The sequence below is a fragment of the Amblyomma mixtum genome, chromosome 3 (assembly GCF_055824585.1).
Source record: "Amblyomma mixtum isolate Tamu chromosome 3, ASM5582458v1, whole genome shotgun sequence".
NCBI classification, from domain to species: Eukaryota; Metazoa; Arthropoda; class Arachnida; order Ixodida; family Ixodidae; genus Amblyomma; species Amblyomma mixtum.
Window position 1 is genome coordinate 329,669,035 of NC_143014.1, and position 19,112 is coordinate 329,688,146.

A 19,112-nucleotide genomic window follows, 5' to 3' on the forward strand; every position below is an offset into this window, starting at 1 on the left:
TAACCCATTCAGGAGGCGCCTTAAGGCAAACTAAAGCTAGGTTGGCCACCGCGTTCCGCCCAGCCTCGGCCCCCAAGCGTGGCCCGGCGACGGAAAACGGTGATCGGCCCGTGCAAGGCCGATATAAATCCCCAAGCATGGCCCGGGCGAGTTGACCGAGCTAGGGCCGTGGTCGGCCTGACTGGTTGCATTGCACAGGCCAGCGACGGCCCGTGGAAGTTTTTTCCCTTCGGTAGTTTTCTCGGAGAGCGAATCTACTTCGCTTGCCGGATTTTTGGACAAGTGCGAACCCGCCATAAAAGGCACGGTGACCAAGCTTGTACTGGTAGTTTACAAGTTAAGAATGCAGCGGCAGATGCCTCATAAAGTAGGCCCAACAACAAATGCCGTTGACCTATATTGTCGTGAGTTCGCTTCAACTCAGTTTGTACGTGCGACGCTGTGCTAGCAGTAGCGAGGTGGTTGACCACACCCACATCATAACAGGTTGACGCCATTGATTAAAGGGAATCTCTGAGGGATATTTTCCATCGTATGCTTAACTTGCAGTCGGCAAGCGCAAGAATAAGCGTGGATGTGATGAAATTCGACTAAATTAACGTAGCACCAGCAGACAACAAAGTACATTTGAGGTTAGTAAAGCAGAAATTGGGCTTGTTGTTAACGATCCATCTAAAAATGGCGCACAGAAAAGTACGAAAAAACACGGGGAGAACGGACAGGACAGGAGCGCGCTACCAACTGATCCGTGGTCGAAGAAACACCTCTCACTCGTGCCCCGACGCGGTAGCTCAGTGGTTACGGCGCTCGGCTGCTGACCCGAAAGACGCGGGTTCGATCCCGGCCGCGGCGGCTGAATTTCTATGAAGGCGAAATTCTATAGGCCCGTGTACTGTGCGATGTCAGTGCACGTTAAAGAACCGCAGGTGGTCGAAATTTCCGGAGCCCTTCACTGCGGCGTCTCTCATAGCCTGAGTCACTTTGAGACGTTAAAATCCAATAAACCAAACCTCTGACTCGGTGAGCATGCGCCAGGAACTTCAGCACGTCTCAACAACATGAAAACCCAAATAAAAACGTGACGTAGCTGTACAATAGACATGCGGACTAAACCCAGAGGAAAAAAAATATGTATACATAACACAAGAATTAAGGCAAAGAACCTAAACCCCTGGAGTGACCGAAACTCATAATCAGCACACGCGAAAGGCGAAAACTGCATGAAAGCGCTACCGTTTCAGCTATCAGATACCGAGGAACTTACGCTCTTTTTCTAGCGAAAACATCGAAGTGGAACTGACACACAAGTCGTTACATGCGGCGATTATGTGTTTTTTTATTTATTTTTTTATTTCTGTTTATTCAATACTGCCAGCCGCCTTTTGGTGGCCAAGGCAGGAGTGAGGATGCAATTGCACAGTGCTTTGCCATTAGCAAACAACGAAAAAAAAGGAAAAAGAAGGCCTGCAGGCAGACAGCAAACTTTCTGCGGAACACCTAAATAATAGACGCGTGACAAACACTTTACATTAAAATATAAAACAAAACGCGACAAGGGCAACACTACAGAATCGAACCAAATACCCTAACTTGACCGGCTGAGGTTGATTGCAGATAAAAATGCTTCGGCTGACGTTAAGGTGACCACTTGGCGAGGTAACGCATTTGCAATCGGCTATCGTTCTTGGGAAGAACGACAGCTTGTACGCAGTGGTTCTGCATTTGGGCAGTACAATTGTATTATCGTGTTGGTGCCGAGTTCTGTTATACTGCATATAAGTGTGACATTCTATTCTGGTGTGAGTATTGACGATGTCGAAAAACATTTCCACGCGATGAATTTTGCGACGAGATTCCAAGGTGGGCAAACCGGAACAGCTCAGATCAGATATCGATACGTGTCTTCCGTAGGCGTTGAAAATGAACCGTGGTGCTCTTCTTTGGACACGCTCTATATTTTTGGCATCCGTTTTCGTATGCGGGTCCCATACTACGCCAGCATATTCGAGTAGTGGACGCACTAGGAAAGTATACGCCACAAGCTTTGCTTTAGTGGAAGCTTGCTTTAGCCGGTATCTTATGAGCCACAGACTTTTACACACCACTGAGGTTATGTTATTAATGTGCGGGCTCGAACTGAGATTCGAACTGATCGTTACACCGAGGTACTCAAATTCATCGACCCGTTTAAGAGAGACGCTGTTAATTTTGTAAGAGTACAGCAATGGAATTTTTTTCTTGGTTATGGTCATTTCTTTGCACTTACTAACATTTAGAGACATTTTCCAGTTGTTACGCCCATTACTAACAGCACCTAAAAGTTATCTATAATTAGCTGGTCACTTTCGGAGAGAATTGTGTGATAAATTACGCAGTCGTCTGCAAAAAGAAACGAGCCTGCACAGGAGAATCGAACTTGAGGTCATTTAAATACATAAGAAAAAGAAGCGGCCCGAGGAATGAGCCCTGCGGCACTCCAGAAGGCACTGGAGTGATCGACGAACTAGAACCACAGATCTGCACCTGCTGCTGCTGGTGTGATAAGTATGAATCAACTCATTGCATAATTTGTTTATTTTTTAAAGATGTGCTTAAGTTTAAGCAAAAGTTTACAGTAGAGAACTCGGTCGAATGCTTTTTTCAAAATCCAGAAAAATGGCCTCAATTTGTCCTGCTGTATAGAAGACTTGAGATGAAATCGTTGATTGTGTGTAATAACTGTGTCGTAGTTAACTCACGGCGAAAACCATGTCGGGACTCAGATAAAAAGTTGTTTTTAGATGGTAAGCACATTTGAAGCAGTCAGACATTTTGAGGGTACAATGTTGTGCTAAAGACACTCATGACTGAAAACATGCATTAATAGCAACGCACTTAAGCTCGAAACCAAATGCCTAAAAGCACCCCGGCGTCGGACTGATGCTGGCGTACGCAGCCTTGCGGGCTTGGCAGAACTGCTCTCAAGCCTCTAAATGAACCAACTGCAGTGACATGCTGTGAAGTTTGCCGCTTTCCACCTCTTATGCCACATGGTTTTTTGTTGTTCATGGGTTACCGCATGTTGACTGTGTTGCACCCCTTCCCCATCAAGTAGACTGAAAAGAAACCCGGCACTGCCAGCCGGCGAGGAGCTACACGAGACAAAATATTTGGCTGCATAAAATTCGCTTGACCTACTTTGCGTGGTAGCCATTGTGCAGTGGTCAAAAATGTCATATTTCGGAAGATTCGCTTTGAAGCCACAGAGAAGGAGCACTTGCATCACAGTAAATAATTTGTGACGTGGCTGCGTCGGCGCGACACAAAAGCCATGCTTCATGATGTGATTGGAGCCACGCCGCTTTTGCTCCGTATTCGATAAACCCAATGTAGGCGCGCACCAACACCAACTGAACATGTCTAAAGCCGAATGCATCGTAATACGTACACTGTAAGAAATATTGCTCTCGTTTACGTAGAAACCTGGAGGAAATGCGTTGCCGACCACTTTCCGTAAGCTATTAACAGACAGTGTATAAAGCAGAAACTACAAATTTCAGTTACTGACATAGTACGTAACCAAAATTCGGCAAACGGATTCCATAATTTAAATTACGCATTGTAGAGTACGGATGGCAACATTAATATGAACTTTGAAAACAGATTCCGTATACTAAACTACGTATTGTTGGATACAAATACCAACCGCAATGCAGATTTTGAATATGGAGAGTCCGTAAAGAAATTACGTATTTTTTGATGCAGCAGCAAATACGTAGCATGGACGCTGCGACCTGAGTTATGGAATCATCCGTGTGACACTCAAAATAACATTTGTGTTGTAAGCATGTAATGGGCAATGAAACCTTACATGCAAAAGGGTCGAAAATAACATACAGTACATGGATGGCTTCCAGCTTTTTATTATAGCCTAAATTCCTAATTTCATGATGCTTGATGATTGATCCTTGTGGCATGGTGCTTGTAGAAGCTTCATCTGAAAAGCAATGAACAAAGCTGATTAGTAAAAAAAAACGACAGTAACACATGCATCAGTTGCATGTTTTAATGCCTTGGTCATATCTATGCTTGCTTTTCAGCTGTATCACACTTTACAAGCTGAAAGCTACCATGACAGCTTGGTTATCCAACTGGCCCTATATACCTTATCACGTATAGCTGAGAGCCCATCACAGTAATCAACTCCCTGCTGGATGACACTCCGAAATCATAAAAAGTGGCTCCTCTCCGTGCATAGAAACTCTCCTTAGACGTTCTTCTATAGCACTCCTACCTTCACTTCAGCTCCACATGATTATTTTTACCCTTGTGTTGCTTAGCTCACTATGGGAGCAAACCTGCCAAACGATGGCTGTGTAGTGATGTCAAGCACAAAAAAAAGTGCAATAGCATGGCCAATTTGTAGTTTTCACTCGCTAAAATACTTACGCCAGCCTGTCTCAAGAGCTTGAATGACAACAAACAATATACAATGCCATGTTTTTCGCCACCGCGGTGGCTCAGTGGTTATGGTGCTCGGCTGCTGACACGAAAGACGCGGGTTTGATCCCGGCCGCGGCGGTTGAATTTCTTTGGAGGAGAAATTCTAGAGGCTCGTGTACTGTGCGATGTCAGTGCACGTTAAAGAACCCCACGTGGTCGAAATTTCCGAAGCCCTTCACTACGGCGTCTCTCACAGCCTGAGTCGCTTTGGGACGTTAAACCCCATAAACCAATCAACCAGCCATGTTTTTCATGCAACAAGTGAAGGCGGGCTAGTTGGTGGTTGATAATGGAGAGCATATTGCAACCGCGCAAACCGACGCAGGACGAAGACGCGTCTTGTCCTGTGCTTTCCTCTCTTCGTCCTGCGTCGTTTTCCGCGGTTGCAATATGCTCTCCATGTTTTTCATGCCTCACGTGGCCTGTACAACAATAACATCTCACAGCCATCATTCGGCTAATGAAATTAGAACCGAAACAGGGTCAAGAAACAGTCGTAGGGTGATCCACGTATACTAATGCAGTGATTGAAAGAAGAAAACATATGGAAAATTTTGGTTTATCAAATATTTCAAACATATTAAAGTAAAACCGTCCGTTTATAAAGAATTTTCTCATAATCATCTAATTATAGCAGGTATTCACGCAGCGTACCTGCAAGGGGCGCTAACGACTGGCGCAGTGCTAAGTTTGGTTTCAGGCCTTTAACGCCCCAAAGCGATTCAGGCTATGAGGGATAGCGTAGCAGAGGGCTTCGGATAATTTGGACCTCCTCGGGTGTGCTGACATCGCACAGCACATGGGCCTTTCAGAGCATTTGCCTCCATCGAAATTTAATCGCCACAGCTAGGATTGAACCGGGACTGAGCCCAAGTGCAGTGCAATTTAATCGCTCATAAGTAGTTTGGTATGAAGTGTAAAGACCGCCAGAGAGGAGATTTTAGAGAGGAGTAATCTGCGACATGTCTGTTCACTTAGCTATCTGAATTTGTCATCGCAAGCACTGAAAGTCACGTATTACAATGAATATAGCCAAATCGTTTCACATCACATTGTTGCGAACCTAGATTACAGGTCACATGCAATTGAAACAGCACTATGCATCGTATATTTTGCAGTTGTAACTGCAAAATATTCCTGCTGGGTCAGCCATTCTGTGAGCGCATGACAGTATTGGCTTGACCATTCTCTCACAAATATGTGAGGTAGCTAAGACGTTTTCCCTGTCTGCTGAAACACCGCCTGTGAAACTACAGCTAGTGGGAATGCCAGTTTTGGTATTTGCTATTTTAGTATTTGCTACTTTTAGTTTTGGGATTTGGTTTTGGTAATCATGCACTGTATATTCACGCTGTGTCCTGCATGATTGGCACAGTTATCTATGAAAAGCTGCAAGACTTGTACAGCCGCCATGAGTTTTAATAATATAGCCCGAGCGTTTACCGAACTGCTGGTCAGCGCCTTATAACGGCGATAAGCGTGCAACAAGGCGAGAGTTCGCGCACGCGCACGAAAGCAGAGTTTCGTCTGCTACGCTGTTCCGAGCACGAGAACACACGCCCTGCCACAATATCAGTTCTCAAGATCCCGCCAAGCCGGAGAGGGCATGCGCATGAGTAATATGTGAGACTGCATGAGACGCGCCTTTTTATACTGTCGAGACACTGCAAGGCTGATAAGAAGCTGCTTGGAACCCCGTTTATCGCGATCCAGGCAATGGTTTGGATGTGCTGCTATATTTGTTTTCTTTTATTTCTTCTTATAACTTTGCATCGTCAGGCTGGCCTCCCGTAATAGGCAAAAAAAAAGAATGAAATCACGTCTCATGCAGTCTCACATATCAATCATGCGCATGCGCTCTACGACTTGGCGGGATATTGCGAACTGATATTGTGGCAGGGCGTGTGTCCTCGTGTTCGGAACAGCGTAGCAGACGACGCTCTGCCTTCGTGCGCGTGCGCGAACTCTCGCCTTGTTACACGCTTATCGTCGTTATAAGGCGCTGACCAGCAGTCGCTATATGATTAGAAATCGCTATATGATTAGAAATCAGGGCGGCTGTACGTTCTTGTGCACAGTGCAGCCAGCCAGTTTTGCTGCTGACTTGCGGCACAAGCTAATCGCAATTGCAATTGCGAACAATGAATTACACATTAGAATACATGGATCCCTATGTGGTATTCGTCTACAACTGTTCAATAATTTACAGCTGAATTTCTTCTATCATGATGTTTCGGTTTTCATTAACCGAAGGATGGCTGTGACGTGTGGTTGGGGCATGCGAATCACGAAAAAACTAATATAAATGCTGATCCACTTTTAGCCCACTACATAACTTAAATTAGCCCGCTTCAAGAGCTATAAGTACAACAAACCACATACCAGCAGTTATACTGAAAGTTTTTTATGCCTCACATGACTTATCTCTAGGTCACCAATCTTTCGGTTTATGAACCCCAAACCGAAACAACGTCAAGAAAGATGTAGTGACAGGACGAAAAAACAGGAAGCACAGAATAATTCTGCTAGAAACTTCAGTGAATACCTTCGCATTCTAACAGTTCAAATCACAGTAAACCATCAAATTAGAACTTAGCTGCAAAATTTACTGCCAGAAGCATACTGCATTTTCCACAATGTGGACGCTGCTACATGAAGTTGGCCATAACAGATGGAAGCAAAAAGAAACACTGCATTGCAAAGTGGTGCACTCACTCAACATGGGCAGTAGTCCGCAACTTCTGCTCCAGCTTCATCACTTTTGCATGAACAGTTGTCCGCGACTTCTGGCCTCCTCTCCACTTGCTTCCCCTACTGGGATTCAATTCAAAGATCTGCCTGCAAATAACAAAGCAACGTTCATTACAAGAGCACTTTTCAAGGCTTTCCCACATTACACACCTCAGGTTAGTGTACTGCCAATGCAGCTTACCATTAGTTAAATATGAATTGTTTCAATTATTTGTTTTTATTCCACCCATTTGTAAACCTACTTTTGTGTCCTCTTGGCGAGACAGACATGACTAAACAAAAATACAGATTGAGCATTACTCTATCAGACGCCATCCACTGTAAATGCCACCTGGAAGATGTTTCAAGGCTTTATGAAAAGTGAACTGCCCTGTTATGGTTGAGTACAACTGAATTTGTGAAATACAACTTCCTACAGAACAGCACACCACATTCCTAGCAATCGTGCAGTCGAGTTTTGTCGACGTAGCTTAATTGGGAAGTATACCATTGTTAATAAAACAAAACCACATATATAACCCTGGTAGCAAAAAGGGAAAAGAGACCCTAGACAAAGCTGGCTGCAGAGAGAGCTCACCTCTGAAGAAATTCCAGCGTTGTTGCAGCACCATTAGCATACTCAACGTTGAACACGTAGTATGCCAAAAACATCAAGCAAATAGCCTCGCAGAAGTCAGTGGGCGAAGCAATCAGCACCTCTTGCTCACAATACACGCAACACTGCTTGTCGTGAATGCTTCCTGTAAAAAAAATTGAAAAGTATACAATTTTAAATACGTAATGAAAGAATGTTCATGAATTATCAATACCAACAGGGCTTTTTGGGAGGCCTGTTAGAGCATGAAACAAAGTGAAGGAAAAAGCACAAAAGACAAGGACGTGACACGACAACACAGGCAGCACTGATGTGACAACAATCAGCGCCTGTGTTGTCATCCCACGTCCTTGTCTTCTGTGCTGTTTCCTTCACTTGACTTCATGAAGTAATTGCATAACACTGTACGCCATGTGAAGATCTGTAATCAGTGATATTTATTACTGCATCTAAAGTTCACCACTATTTACTATTTTTCATCAAAAGAAAGCTTCCTAATCAATTTTCATCATATGCCTCCACATTTTGTTGGTTTCTAATATATCAGTGCTGGCCAGTCTTGCACATGTTACAGAAAATAAGCAAACAATTATAATTACAATAACTACATCTGAAATGTAACTGCAATGGTCAATTGCCGTCCAAGAGAAGTAACTGAATAAATACAGAACAGTAATCGCTTACTACTGCGTTACTTTTCACCATCTTCAAAGCTTCGATGACTAAGTGGCTCGTCTAAATAGTACTCTCCCTAGTACAAGCTTGGCAAGGTCAGTGCAATGCTTGGTAATCGAAAGCATGAATCATGCCCTGAGAAACAAGCCACCATGTGCACAAAATGCAGGAGCAAACTAAACTTATCTACAAGATCACCTCACCTGCATTAGACTTTACCATGGACAAACAGGAAGACACTATAAATACAGGGCCTAAGAACGCAACTTAAACATAAAAAATAAACCCAGGTTTCTTGGCATACCATTGTAAGAACTGTGGTTGTAAACCACTCTTCAACAAAACCAAATTCCTCGCATACCCCAAAGACAAACTGCAGCGAGCTTATCCAAGCGTTTTATATTTCTAAAGCGGGAGAGAAGTGTTTGGTTTGGTTTACGGGGGTTTAACGTCCCGAAGCGACCCGGGCTATGCGGGACGCCATAGTGAAGGGCTCTGGAAATTTCAACCACCTACGGTGGTTGAAATTTCAGCACACCCTTGGTTTCACTCCTTGATAAAGAGCCGAGATTTCTGCTTGGACACGTGTAGGCTGTTTCTTATTTTGTGGAAGGCGATTCCTGCAGTCTTCTGCGATTTGATTTTTCATTACCGTTTAAATGGGATCGTTTTTTTTCTTTTCTCACACTGCTTTCGTGTGAATGGTTTTACTGTTTACACTGGTTCCTTTTTGAACTCTTTTTTCTTTTTTGATGCACCCTGGCCGAAAGATCCATATTACAGATTATAAGCCGGTTTTATATAGATTTTTTTGTTGTTTTTTTGCTGTGCAAAACAGTTGCGTGTGCTGTTAGAAAGCATTGACTGCATGGAGAAGTACAGGTTTATTGCTTGATCGTGCGACATGTGTATGGGTGATGGCTGTGCTTAAAAATGTGTCCCTTTGAAGCTAAATGAATCAATTGGTAGTCAGCGCCTATCTCGTAAGTATTCCTTCTCATCGTCCATACCAATGAAAAAGCAGAATTAGCTAGGCACAACATATTGCGAGAAGGATTGGTGCCAACTAGACTAGGGACGAATACCACGGAAAGCGCAACACGTCGGGTAGTCATGCGTACCTTCACATCGTCACAGAAACTTTGGTCTGCTAGCCTTTTTTGCAAAATAAAAAAACATCTGAGTTACCAAAACATTACCATCTTAAAGCAATGATTTAATTACAAAATCGCACAAAAATTAATTACAAGTTATCAGTTACGTACAACTCGATGTTTGCTGAACTAAGCAAGCTTGACTGGTGAACTATAAGCAATTTAAATATGTGCTTCAAACTATTTTAATGAGTGAGTGAGTGACTGAATATCTATAATAAATAAGAGAGGGCACAATTATAATCCAAACAATTAAGAACCAATGTATGTCGCTCTAAATATGACCACATTTGTAAACATCAGCAACTGGTGCTAGCTTAGAATCTTCACAAGATCCCTGATCTGGATATATTAGGTTGCATAAAGGTTAAGTATCAGAAAAGAAAGGGCTCCCCATTGGGATGCAAAGAGGGCACCTGTACAACCATATGTACTATACTTAGTTCATAAATAGCAGGGAACGCTGCCTAAGCTAGTGTGCCTGTTCACACAGGCTAAGTCTGCGCCCAAAAAGTACAGTTTGTTCTACAAGTGTCATAGTTTCGAGAAGCAAGACTTTGGCGGTCTGATACTCTGCTGGTAGGGCGAATCGCCCTTACTTTATCTGCGCCTAAAAAGCAGTTCACACGCGGTGAAAATTATAACCAGAGGACCCGAGTACAGAGCACCCCACAGCTTTGATGGCAATTTTCATCACTACCACTTTCTTTTGTACTCCAGTTTGTTTTCGTCCAAACACTCATGGGAGCTTTGAGAAGGAAGAATGACACATGGTGGAGTAATACATTTTCTCAAATTCGTTATTGGGAAGCAACTTAACAGCCAGCAGTATGGAAAAGAGGTTAGCTTACCAAGTGCAACTGTAGCGCCACCGCTTCGGCACGCGGAAGACGACGAAGCGGTGGGCACGCGCAGGAGAACGCCGGCTCGCGCAGAAGAGAACGCTCTGGACTTCGGCCTCGCCGGACGCTGCCGCCGCTGCTCTGTCGCTACCTCTTCTCAGGCAGCCTCAAATAAACGTGGCCGTGGTCGCCTCCTGGGCGACCTCAACACTGGCCTCCACACGACAACAAGAGGCGTTGATGGTAGCTCGGGGACCTTTGATGCAATACTTGTGCCTTCCTTGAAAGGGAGGGAAATATTGTTCACTTCAGCTGACAGTACAAGCTACTTGCATAGTAAGTAATCAAATTCACAAAATTTCCGGTCATCTATTTTATTGGCAACAGATCAGCAACAGACGATAACAGCTTTTTTGCTGCAAATTCACAATTTCTGCAAAATATAGTTTCCTTGATAAAGACAAGCAGGGCTCAATATTGATGCCCATGATACTGAGCCCAATACATTAATGAGGAAGTTTATATGAATCGTTTTACTAATAAGAAAAGTTGCTAAAATATGGAGATGTATCACCTCTACATAGATGGAAACCTTTTAAAGGTGCACTGAAAGTAACTTCATCACATTTTTGTTTTTAGTAATAATCAATTGCATGGCTCTTTTTGTCTATGTAGATGCTGTGTATTATATTTCGGTATTTTTTTAGGTTATTTTCTGAGTTAAAGTACCTGGTTTGTTAGATTGTGGTAGGCTATTCATGTAGGCCAACTTTTATTTGTTCTCAGTTTCCCTGAATGAGTCTTTTTCCCAGATCAGGACACATTTTTATGACCTTGCACACCATTCATTCTGCACCAGTAAGACTTAAGAGAAAGCTAAATGGGTGACACCAACACACCACAGTCATATACACAGTTCAAGCTCTAAGAACTATTCCTTTTTATTATGTAGTGTTTGATGGATCCCTTAAAAAAATAGTAAGGGATCCATCGGGCAAGCGATGCTCCTGGTACTCATTGCATTATTTACTGGTGCCAAAAGTATTAGAAAACAAATACAAATACAGTACAATCAATACACAACACAAAATCCTGAAATGTTTTAAATAATAAGAAAAGGCTTTAACAACACACACACTTTCGAGAAACCATTTGCTCAGTGGGCTTGAGGCCAGGAAAGAGCCTGTGGTAGGATGGGGTGCCAACACAAAAACTAGCCCAAATGGACGTTCCATACAAGCGTATTTCATGAAATACGTATTACTCACCTCAAAAACATGGTATAGGGCGCTTGGGCGGTCCTTGAAGTAAGCTGAGAGCAAGGGCAATAAGATTTCCTGGCAAGCTTCTTCATTTTTCTTATTGGCATGCTGTTCCTCACAAAGCTGATACATGACATCCTTTGAAGATGTGTCTTTAAGGCTCTTCCTCAGCAGTGGTACATAAGTGGCAACATTGGCCTGAAATTTTGTGTGAAATACACAAGTTCTGCATTTCGGAAAACAGCTCATGCACGGCACAGTGTACAGAATTCAGCGCGACCATTTCATTTCATTTATTTCATCCTTAAAGGCCCAAGGGCATTACATAAGGAGGGGGCTACAATTCATATAAAAGAAGCATAAAAAACACACGCACAATGAACACACACAACAAACTTAAAAAGCTAAAGAGAAAAAAAATAAAGAAAAAAGATAAAGGGTTTACATGTGCAGTGAAAGCATACAAAAGAAAAAAAATTCGCTTGCGGCAGCGAGCACAGATGAAAGTCAGTGATCAACACGTGTTAAAAAATGACAAGGAATTCACTTATTCTGAAGATGACGGGCCAGTTCTGTACGAAAAGATTTTGAATCGTTGCATAAAACTATGTCGTTAGGTAGGGCATTCCAGAGTGTTATTGCATTGGGAAAAAATGAACTATTCATTGCTAATGTACGGGTCTTGACACCGGCTATGGGGTGGCTATGGCTGAGGCGACTTGAAGTTCTTATCGGGGATTTTAGAAGTGGGTGTCTTGAAGCTGGATGATGGAAGAAGTTATGAAGCAGGCAAAGACGTGAAATTATGCGGCGTGATTCAAGTGATGGGAGGGAAAGAGAGCGTTTGAGTGCAGTGATACTAACTTCTTTGGAATATTCAGAGGAGATAAACCTGACGGCGCGATTTTGGATGGCCTCGATTTCGGCGGAAAGGTATGCTTGGGATGGATGCCAGATAGATGATGCGAATTCAAGTTTGGGGCGGACGAATGTTTGATAAGCCAGTTTTTTAACGTCTAGAGATGCTGATTTCAGGTTTCGCCGGAGATAACCTAGGACACGAGAGGCATCGGAACATATCGTTTGGACGTGAGTTACCCAAGATAGTGTCGATGTCAGATGCAAGCCAAGGTACTTGTAGGATGTTGTTGGAGCAATCGGAACCGTGTTAATGCTGTAAGTGTGCTGGATTACAGTGCGCTTGCGAGAGAATGACAAGAGTTGACATTTTTCAAGGTTTAAGGGCATGAGCCATCGGTTGCACCATGTAGCTATTGCATCAATGTCTTTTTGCAGGAGGTGACTGTCAGTGGGATGACGAATGGGGCTGTATATGACACAGTCGTCTGCAAATAGTCGTAGCTTGGTGTTTATGTTAACTGGAAGATCGTTTATGTAAATTAGGAATAGCAATGGTGATAAGCCTGCGCCCTGGGGGACGCCTGATGTAACATTAGTGAGGGGTGAGGGGTAACCATTGCTTGAGGTAAACTGCATGCGTCCGTTAAGAAATGTCTCAATCCAGGAGATAAGATTGTCAGGAATGCCTAGGGAAGAAAGTTTTGTGAGCAGGTGTGAGTGCGGAACACGGTCGAAGGCCTTTGAAAAATCGAAAAAGATGGCGTCGATTTGAAAGTTGTCGTCCATTAAGCGAAGTATGTGATGTGTGAATTCAGCCAATTGCGTTTCACAGGAGTAGTGTTTACGGAAACCGTGTTGGTGAGGATAAAAGAAGTTAACTGAATCCAGATGGTTCATTAGATTGGACGCTATAACATGTTCAAGTAATTTCGAAGGAATGCTCGTTAAAGAAATACGGCGATAGTTAGAAGGATTTGTGCGGTCACCTTTCTTAAAGATTGGTATGATTTCGGCTATCTTCCAGTCGTCGGGATTTCTCCGGATTCTAATGATTGTGTAAATATTAGGTGCAGTATCTGGCTTGAGACTAGACTAGTGTTTTTCAGGAGTTTACTGTTTATGTGGTCACAGCCAGATGATGAAGAAGTCTTAAGAGAACTGATTAGATTTTCTATTCCTGTCGTGGTGACTGAGATTTGAGGCATGGGCATTGTTGAGGTGGGAGGGGAAATATTTGGACTGCAAGCAGCAGGGGAGAAGACTGAACAAAAATATTTATTTAGAATTGTTGCGCACTCTTTACTGTCTATTGGATCACGATCAGCGTCTAAAAGTTCAATTCGGTTCGTTCGTAATTTAGGGGAAAGAATGCGCCAGAATTTATTCGGGTTGGATTTGAGGATAGAATGTAGATCGGTAGAAAAAAACTTCTTTTTGGCGGAGGCTAATTTTTCCTTATATTCATTCACGCATTGGTGGTACCGTTCCCACGCTGCGGGCCGGTTATGCAAGTTAGCAGTTCTATAAAGCCGTTTTTTCCTATTAACAAGCCTTTTCAGTTCTCTGTTAAACCATTCGTTGTTAGAATCGTATTTTACGCAAAACGACGGAATGTGCTCATTTTTCAACGAAAGGACAGTGGTCTTAAAAAGTTCCCAGTTGGTATTAACCGAGCGAGTTTGATAAGTAGTCTGGAAAGAGCTGTAAAATTCAGATAAAGCACGATTGATGGCATCGAAATTAGCTCTTTTGTAGTCGATGATTACTTTTTTTGATGAGGACCGTTTTATAATGGGTAAAGAAAGGCGGATGTGAAGTAGATTGTGATCGCTAATGCCTGGTAGAACGGTTATACCTTTTACGTTGTCGGGGGAAGTTGTCAGGAGTAGGTCAAGAATGTTGTTTTCTCTTGTTGGGCATGTAATGACTTGGTGTAGGTTGAGGTCAAGTGTTAAATCAAGGAATTGTTTTGAATCGTTAGAAGATGACCTACTGAGCACTGAGAGTAAGGGCCAGCTAATGTTCGGGAAGTTGAAATCCCCAAATAAAAAGATAGGGGAGTTGGGAAATTTATTTTTGATGTTGTTTAAGGCACGGCCAAGCGTGTCACAGAAGGATGAGTCGCTATCCGGTGGCCTGTAGCAAATGCCGAGAATAATTTTCCTTGTCTTATCGTTCAAGCATACCCACATGAGTTCGAGAGTGTCGTCAGTGCTGATGTGAGACGATGATAATATGTTCTTAATAGCTATGAGGACGCCACCACCTTTTCTGTTTTTCCTATCGTGCCGGTATATTGTGTAGTGAAGATTAAGGGAAAAGATTTCACTTTCTTTGATATCCTCTTTCAGCCAGGTTTCCGTTAGGAGCACAGTATCAGCGTCGATATCAGCAATGGAGCTCTCAAGTGCGTCACGTTTTGGGATGACGCTCCGGATATTCGTGAATGCAATATTAAGATCAAGGCATAGCGAAGGACGTCGGATTGGGACGGATGATAGTACCTGTTTTTTAGTGGGTCATGTCGTGGTTCCTGAAGCGCTCTCGGTGGGTGGTCATATGTTACGTCGCGCGCTAGCTGCTGAGTTAGGGGTTTCCAATACGCTAGCAGTGGCAGGGTCATAAAAATAGCATCTATTGCCAACATAAAGCTTATCAAAAGCAAGTTTAAACGCGCACTTTTGTGGTCGGATGAACTGAAGTAGCTTTGAACGTGCTTGGCGAGTAGGAAATTCAAAGTCTTCTCTGATTGCGTAGTTTGTCCCCTTAAGTTTTCGCCCGCAGGACAGTATGGTCTCTTTGGTTTTGAACTGTGCGAATTTTACAACGATAGGGCGTTTCTTGTCATCGGAGTGACTTCCTATTCGGTGAGCACGTTCAATGCTGTTGCTGTCGAGATGAAGATCGAGGTGATCAGCACAAAGGGTCACAATTTTTTTCTCCGATTCTGCCCATGATTCGTTGTTTGTGTCATCGAGGCCTAAAAAAAGCAAGTTGTTGCGGCGCATTCGGTTCTTGGTGTCAATGTTAGCAGCTTTCAAGACAGCGATTTCGCGGTGTATTTTGTCTGTTTCGTTTGAGGGTTTGCCAGGGTTCGGATGATGGTCTGATGATTCAAGTTTCTCTAGACGGTCACTTAAAGAGGCTATTTGTTTTTCGTGCATGGTTAGAGTGACCTTGAGGTGATCAACTACGGAGCGGATTGCTTCAAAACTTTATGCTAGCTGTTGCATGCGAGTGTCAACGGATAAGGGGTCGTTATTTGAGCCAGGACCGGGGTTTAGTTCGACGTCACCGGAAAGTAACAGCATACAGTAACACCGGAAACAGTAACACCGGATAACAGGATAACAGTAACACCGGAAAGTAACAGCAATAACTGCCCACTGTCAAGTGCGTAGAAGCATATGCACTAACACACTCAACCCATACCCCCAATATTTATCACACTTTTGATGCTGCAGTTTTCACACAGCAGTACCATCATACGAGTGCATGAACCTGACTACACGAGAATCTAGAGAGTTTCTACTATTTTAGAGACATTTCAACGTCTGTACAAAAATTGCTTTCGCTTCCTCTTTTTAGAAAGAGGACGCTTCACATAGGCCACAAAGAATCGCCCAAGTTTAAGTACATTTGTAATAAGGGAGTGATTATTTATTATCATCCACCCAAGCACAGTCATTCGCATGCAAGTCGTCCAGGTTAGCTAAGTGGGGAGACTGCCCCAGTCAGGCGGTGGTCGAGAGTTCGAACTCTGGACAAGGATGAGCTTTTAAGTATGAAGTTTCTGTGTAAGCTGCATGGCTGCACTTGGATGGATGCTAATAAATACTCCCTCATTAAAAATAGCCAAGATGCACTGAAAAGCTCACAAAGATATGAAATCTGAAAGCCTAAGTTATATTTAGCAATATCGTGTCCAGCCATGACTGCAAAGCTAAACTGAATGTAAAACTATTATTATTGCTTGAAGTTCCTTACCTGCACAGCTTTCCCTAAGAGATTGTCGCAGTGCCTGTGGAAGAAAGGCCTGTGAAGCAGCAGAGGCCATTGCTCTTTCACTTCTGATGTTGTATGCACCGGGTTGTCGCTGTTGATAAAGTGCCTTTGCAGTGCATACGTTTCACTCATGAGAGTCATTGCCAATGGTACATATCTCTCTTAATGTTTTCTACCCCTCCTTTTTTACAAACGACACTTTCTCTTCGAGGGTACTGGCCGCCTCTGCATTGAGAAGAGGCTGCCAGTTCTGGCATTCTTAATTACAGTTCCTTTTCCTTTTACGGCCAAAGTCCTCGGGTGCTGAGCTACACTGCCCACGGTGAAGATTTTCCACCCGACTCTCCATTTGTTGAAACAGGGAGTCATATCCCCTCCCAAGCACCTTGCCATCAAGAGCAGTGTCCTTAAGGGAGCCCGGGAATTTGTTTATAAGGTCCTCAGCCACTGTCTTTATAAATTTTCTTTTGGGACGAGATGTCCGGCGCCTCATCTGATCGACAACATGCCGCACGAGTTCCCTCCTTTCACTTGGTGGAATGGGCATTGTGTCGCATTCGAGGCGTTCTTGTACGTTCTCTGGCAGACATTTTGTATCCAATACAAATATGCAGCTCTCCTGTTGAGCCTTTGAGAGTCCTTCAGTGCCTCCTGCTCCACGTTGCTCTATAAGAGGTTAAAGAAACACAAGCTTTAGTTTCGTTCTTTTGTTTTAATGTTTCATGTTCCTTAAATATATATTAAAAAAAACAAGAAGCTGTGCTGCTTGGAATGATCTGCAGTTAGAACCTTGCAGGGGCACTACAACGTGAAAATGCAGTGTTATATTATGAAACTAGCATGAGGTAATCATTAAAATGAGATTAAGTTGCTACCACAAGACTATATTTTACCTTCTTATTTCATTGGAAGTCGCCAGAAAAGCTTTCGTATAACTGTTTCTGCACAGTTCTCAGTATGTGCACAATTATTTTGTGCGTATGGCATTCTGTCGTGCAAAGAATAATGCAAGGCCACATGTATAGATAAAGGTAGTGTTTAACATGTCAGTATAGCTCGCTATATATTCTACTTAGAGGAGGCAAGGATGGAAAATTACAACAAAGGGAAGCTATACTCTATAAGCGGCAGTAAACAGTAGTGTTAATATTAACCGAGCAATTGTAACTGTGCATGCAGTTATTTTGACAAGACTGCTAGATGTGTTATGCAGCAGACAAGAAGGGCATGCAGAATTAATAAATTTCATCACACCTTGAAGATTAGGTTTAGCAGGCGCCGAGGCTTCGCCCACAATAAATATTCTTTCCTGCACAGGACGGTCGCTGAGATATTCTTCAAACAGGCCCTCTTCCAGCTCCGAACCATCTTTAAGAAAGACCTGTGGAGGCAATATATGCATTGAAAACCACAAAATTCTTCAGTAATTCTGTGCACAAATCCACCTGTCCAGTTGCAAAGGGTTAACACACGCTAACCTAGCAGGTAGAGCTATAAGAGGTGCTTTGCACTGGAACAGTACAGGTGCTTTGCACTGGAAAGCAAGTCATAGACCACATCCTGTACTCAGCAGTACCTACTGTTTGAGACCTAAACATGGCGAAATAGCACTAGCTTTTTATGACCTTGCACGCCATTCACTCTGCACCAGTAAGACTTAAGAGAAAGCTAAATGGGTGACACCAACACACCACAATCATGCTCAGAATCGCAACTAATTCAAATACACATACGATTTTCTCTCAAAACATATCCAAAGCTTGCAGAAAATGTTAGGTTTGTGATATATTTTCTCGTTCATAGAACTGTTTAGCAGCGCACCGTCATTTACCTAACCATGAACATTATTTCATCACATCATGTAATGCATAATGTCATGCATTCGGTGCATTCAGCAAGTCAAAATTATGAGAAATGTATAATGATGTCTGGAGGCATTTCACCACACAGCACAGGCCTTACCTTTGCATTTTCCGAAGTACAAATATCTTTTTGCCATGCCTGTTATTTGATGTCTTGGTAGGTATTAACGCAAGCCACTTTTTTTATCCCATGGTCGACACTCCATATTTTCACAAAAGGCATTTTGTAATTTTTGCAACAGTAAAGAGGATATTAGCAAAATAGCTAGCTTGCTGATATTTCAGGTCAGACCACACTGCTTGGAAGAATGTGCTGTTTGCAGAGAGTTTCCCGCACAACTTGGCAAAAGACTGGAGAGAGATTCCTCCAAGTCATGTTCTGATGGGACAGCATTTTCATGCATCTGATTTCATTTAAGTGCATAAATACTAAGACAGGAGATTGCTTTCTTTATAGCTTGTCCTCAAGAATGCAGTCAGAAAATTGGTCTAAATGGCACTTTACAAGCAATTTCAGTCATCTTATCAGCATGTTCACTATAGTAGCAATTAATGATGACTGGTTAAAATTGAAGGACATGGTTTGAACACACCCACAAGAAATGACAACTTCATTAAATGTG

The 19,112-nt window shown here is 43.0% G+C and overlaps 1 pseudogene; it reads right to left on the reverse strand.

The window, feature by feature from the left end:
- Nucleotides 1–10,656: 10,656 nt before the first annotated feature.
- On the reverse strand, nt 10,657–18,712 carry LOC149355923 (uncharacterized; annotated as a pseudogene).
- Between the last annotated feature and the right edge of the window lie 400 nt (nt 18,713–19,112).